Source organism: Mastomys coucha, unplaced genomic scaffold, assembly GCF_008632895.1.
Source record: "Mastomys coucha isolate ucsf_1 unplaced genomic scaffold, UCSF_Mcou_1 pScaffold6, whole genome shotgun sequence".
NCBI classification, from domain to species: Eukaryota; Metazoa; Chordata; class Mammalia; order Rodentia; family Muridae; genus Mastomys; species Mastomys coucha.
This window is the reverse complement of record NW_022196912.1, coordinates 19,586,540-19,591,899: the sequence shown is the minus strand read 5'-3', so window position 1 is coordinate 19,591,899 and position 5,360 is coordinate 19,586,540. Positions and strand designations below refer to the sequence as shown.

Below are 5,360 nucleotides of genomic sequence, written 5' to 3'. Positions count from 1 at the left end.
GAAAAAAAAAGTACCAGTTTTTGTCTGCCAGTTTTGAGGTTGTTTGTGGGTTTTTAAAGTTTCTGCGGGGTTGTGTTTTCCAAGTTTTCTACATGTTCCAAAGTATTACAAGGCACAGATGAAGGACCATTTCAGTTACATCATGTCTTAGTTAAAATTACTATTGCCATGGTGAAACACCATGACCAAGAGCAAGTTGGGGAGGAAAGGGTGTATTTTGCTCACACTTCTACATCACAGCCAATCACTGAAGGGAGTTAGGACAAGGAATGCCAACAAGGCAGAAACCCGATGCAGAGACCATGATGCAGAGACCATGGACGAGTGCTGCTTACGACTTGCTCAGTCGCTTTCTTATAGAATCCAGCACCAGCAGCCCAGGATAGCACCACCCACAGTGGACTGTACCCTCCCTCATCAATCATTAATAAGAAAATGCTGCCGGGCGGTGGTGGCGCGCGCCTTTAATCCCAGCACTTGGGAGGCAGAGGCAGGCGGATTTCTGAGTTCGAGGTCTACAGAGAGAGTTCCAGGACAGCCAGGGCAACACAGAGAAACCCTGTCTCGAAAAACCAAAAAAAAAAAAAAAAAAAAAAAAAAAAAAAAGAGAGAGAGAGAGAGAGAGAAAGAAAGAAAATGCTTTACAGCCCAATCTTATGGAGGCATTTTTGTTTTCAATTAAGGCTCCCTGGTGACTCTAACTTGCATCAAATTGACAGAAACCTAGCCAGCACATGTCCCAAGGCACAGGCAGCCATCAGCTTCATCTTCATAGACCCGAGCCCCTGTGATCGGAGTTTTAGCCAGTTGTGGTACCGCCCTTCCACCTTGCCCTTGAAGCTGCGTGTCCCCACACAAAAGCTTCCTCTACAGAGCTGTGGTAAAATATAGGACTTGGTTTTAAGATGAAAATCAAATTTGGCCAGTTTAGCTTCAATGAGAGAACGCTGGGATTGTACACGTCACGACATGGGATTCCCCACTATGCCATCGGTCACCCGACGGGTGCTCTTCCTCTTCCCCCGGAACATCGAAGTGACTCCTATAGACAGCTCAGATGTGAGTAGCTCTTGACTCAGCCTGGGAAATCGAATCTTGAGTCAGAGCCCTCACTGCAGTGGTATGAGGAGCTTACGAGGTTACATGTGACCAGTGGCCACAGAGGTGTTCCACCAGCCTCCAGGAACGTTGGCATCCTTGCTGCAGTGAAATGCAACATGTGGTCTTTGGGGTGGAAACTGATCTTTTTAATTCCTGCTTTCACTGAGTCATTGTTGCCATTGAAGAACTCAGTGCTTAGTTTATATGGAGTTTGTATGGAGAGCCAAGGATGCTTAGCTCTTCTATGGAAAAACTATTCTCATTTACTTATTGTTCATTTATTGAATATATTCAGGGACCAAATAGACTATATCTTCCAAAATAACCGCAGTTAAAGAAAATGTGATGTTTTCTGTAAAGACAATTTATTAATTATATGTTCAATCCGGTCTTGATGCCAGCAATGCTTGACTGTTTTGAGTTTCCAGATATGTACACTTGAGCTAGAAAGGCCATCCTTTTAGCCAGTGTTAGAAATTTGTGTTTTAGACAGGGCCTCACTGTGTAGAGTAGGCTAGCCTTGAATTCACAGAGATCAGTTTGCCTCTGTCTGCTGATTAAAGGGTATGTTCACCATGCCTGCTGCTCCTAAGTATTCTGTTGCTTTAGATCTCATTTTAGTTGTAGTAGGGAGCTTGGTAGGTAGTTAAACTAAGTTCTAACTTGACCTTGAGAGGTGCGTCCACTCTCCAGGAGGGTATGTGAACCAATGAAGATGTGCCAGTAGAAGGTAAGTAGCCCTTCCAAACAGCCTGCTTCCTACGATGGGAGGATGGAGAAGATGTGGGCGAACACTGGATCGCTTCATTGTTCTGAAAGCCTTGCTTCCACCCATGGAGGCCTCCAGAATAAGTTTTGCCACATATCAAGGACAAAAACTCTACTTGCCTAGCAGTGGTAAACCCTTGAGTACAATCTGCATAGTGTCTAGAGTCAGTTTGCAGTCTGGAAAGAGGTGGGGTTACCACAAGACAATGTACCTATATGGTCGGACAGCAGAGTGCTGCCAGTGCCGTATTCCTGTGGCCTTGTATGATGTGGTCTCCCTTTCTTAGTCTTTGTGATCCTGTTCTTTGTACCCGTTACCCCACAAGGCCTTTCATTTCTAAGAAGACCAGCTGTGGCTTCATGCCAGATATCCTGGACTTTATGGACAGAAGGCTGGCCTTGAGACCCTGCTCCTGAAATGGACAAGGGGGCAGTCATGCCTTGGGTGTGGGGATGAGATGGGAGCTCACTATGAAGCCTTGGTTGGGCAGGAACACATTTTGAGCCATTTCTTTAGAGGATAGATGTTTGGCCCACTTCATGTAGAGTGTGGACAAGGTCCTCATTCTCTTCATGATTACATTGGTGAGATGTGATCTGCCATCCATTTTTTCCAGTCTTTCTGGGCATCTCCTCCTGGGACCACCAAGCCGGGCTGTTATCTTGCAGGATTTAGCTCTGGCCTTCCTAGCCTTGCTTCTGAAGTCAGCTGCAGCTGGACCAGGTGACCCTGGAGGAGTGGGCACTAGCCAGGACAGTGGCACTCTAGACTCTGTGCACTCCATGTCCAGTGTGGTCCACCCTGAGCATCACAAGGCTCCTACCACTGGCAGGTCCTTCAGCAAGAGAGCCAGTCTCGCTGTCTCGTGGGATTTTTGCTAGGCCATATGTGGCTTTGCAAGGCATGGCTGGTAGCCTTTGGTTGGGCAGCAGCAGTATCCTCTCAGGGGGTGGAACTGGAACAGAAACTGGCCACCCTTTCCAAGCCTTCTTCAGCCATTTGTCCCCTCACTTTCAAGGTTGTTGATGTCTAAGTACAAGCTCAGAAGCCCCAGTATGCTGGCCTCTGAGTTGAAGCCAGACAGTGAATGCCTGGCATTAGCACTGGGGTCAGAGACACACATCCTGTGTCCCTTAATCTTCTAATGAGTCCCTTCTGGTTAGGGAGTCCCTTGGGGGTCATTTTGAAGCCGGGGCCAGTTATTGTAATAAATAGAAGGCTGGTGCACCACGTGCAGCTTCTGGACTCAGCAGCAAGGAATCAAATCCCAGTCTCCCCTAATCATCACAGGGCCTGCTGACCAGGGCATGCATGCTGGGGCATGCACAGATCTTTGTCTTTTCTTTGTGAGACCTTGGGCATGTTGTGCACTCAGAATAGCTTGGGTTCTTCAGCCATAAATGCACAGACAGGGCTGCAGGGTGTTGTGAGCTGTGGAATGCGAAGGGAGCACCCCACACTGTGTGTGGCAATCGGGAGGCACCCAATAAATACAGGCTATCACCACGCAATGATACTTATTTAATAAGTAAGGAGTTGGGGGTTTTATTGGAGGCAAAGTAAACACGGCTGCTTCTTAGTCCCCCATCCCTCTGGGAAGCCAGACCAAGTTCATAAATGCCGAGTACCACATCCACCTGGTGGCCGCATCCCCTGATCTCTCATCAAGAACCTGGAGGAAATGAAAAGGCTTGTAATTCATAAACTAAGGCTCCTCACAAGAGGGCTGGGGGAGGGCAGGAGTGGGCAAGCACACACTTGGGGGTGTTACACGGGCGACTCCAAAACAAAGCAGGACTTTGTCCTGTGGCTTGACTTGGCTTTTTGCCATAATATTGAATTAATTTTGAAATTTCTAATAAAACATTAGAGAAAAAGTGTCAACTGTTTGCATCTAATAGCAAAATAAGCATGCATCGAAGAGGCTGCGACAGCATCTATACTCTTTAAAGTGTAGCCATGCTCTCAGGAGTTTGGCAGGTAAAGGGGCCATCCCCTGGCACCCTTTGCCAACCCTGTTGACACCCAGACACCCTCAAAGTGGCAGTGGCAGGCAGGCCTTTAATGTCTGACTAATTGGAAAAAGCTGGCCCTTGCACAGGGCCCTCTGTGTTCTACAACCTTTCTTTTTACTTCATAATGCTAATGAACAAACCTCGAGTGACTGCTCACTAACACGGTGCCTCTTCATCTTTGGGTTTTCACAGTTAACCGCGCTTATCCTCTAGGTCATGAGGCATGGACTCATCTTGATAAGTCCACTTGCCAATCTGGCTAGAGAAAACTCCCTGGTGAATCTTTCTTCCTACTTTAAATGTTTCTGCTCCATGGACTAAATAAAATTTGAGAAGTTAATAAAAGCGAAACACACGGGTAGAACAGTGCCCCAGTGTCTGACTTATTGAATAGTTACAGTCTCAATCTGAACAATTACGGTACAGAACATGACCACCTCTACGCAAGGCCTCCATCTTGAACACTTTACAGTGCAGAGCGTCACAACCTCTACGAAAGGGCTCCATCTTCCTTCCTTGTACTGAACCACTCCCAGGTGCACTCAGGGACTTCCCACAAGCCTGGCTTTTCCCAGCACTGAACTGTACTTGATTTTGAACTTTATCCCCATGGACAGGTGGTGCCATCTGGTTTGGATGGAGATGTATTAGACTGGTGAAGCACATCTCTGCAGAGGCCTGTGTGGACATTTCCAGTGAGGATCGATGAAGGGTGAAGGCTGCCCCTGAATGTGGATGATGATACCATCTCATAATCTAGTACCCTGGATGGAATAAAGGGTGGGGCGGGGCGGGGCGGGGTACCAGTCAACCCAGGATTAGGTTTCCATGCTTCCTGGCTACCTTGATATGAACTGCTCTGCTCTGCTCTGCCACACCCTCCCCAGCACGAGAACCTGAAACCTTTGTGATCTTGAATCAAATGAATCAAACGACACTTAGGTTGCTTGTTGGGGGTGGGGGACCTTTTTATTAAAGGTAAGAAAAGTAAGCAATGTAGACATACTGTGTTACCCTGGAAGTACTGTGTCAAGGACACTGGTGGGCAGTACTGGTATAGCTCCTTCAGTGTCACTGGCATGTGGCACCCACTTGGTCATCTTTCACAACTGAAACCATCTCTGGCAGCGGTGAGCACGTGGCCCCTTACAGGATTGGTCCCAGGGATACACATATGTCCCAGGCCAGCATGTTGGGATTTTCCAATGGGAAAGGCAGTAGGTGTCTCTCTCCCTCACGGGCAGCAACTCGTCATAGCGGATTCCTGAGTCAGGCTGTCTATTCAGCCCTTGCCATATCGCTGACCAGCTGGAAGATCTGGCGAGGGTTATTTACTTTTCCCATCTCTTATTCTCGTCTCCCCATGCTTAAATGGAATTGTTCCATCGGGTCATTTCAGAAACTAAATGAGTCCCCGGAACCATGCCAGGAGCAATTGCATCAGTGTACTTTTACTCCCAACTCAGAGCTATGAA

The 5,360-nt window shown here is 47.6% G+C and overlaps 1 long non-coding RNA gene across 1 annotated transcript; it reads left to right on the top strand.

Moving 5' to 3' along the window:
- Positions 1 to 1,003: 1,003 nt before the first annotated feature.
- On the top strand, positions 1,004 to 4,886 carry LOC116080848. The gene is made up of 2 exons (XR_004114638.1): positions 1,004 to 1,059; positions 4,503 to 4,886. It is a non-coding gene; the product is annotated as an uncharacterized LOC116080848 (long non-coding RNA).
- The last annotated feature ends 474 nt before the right edge of the window (positions 4,887 to 5,360 follow it).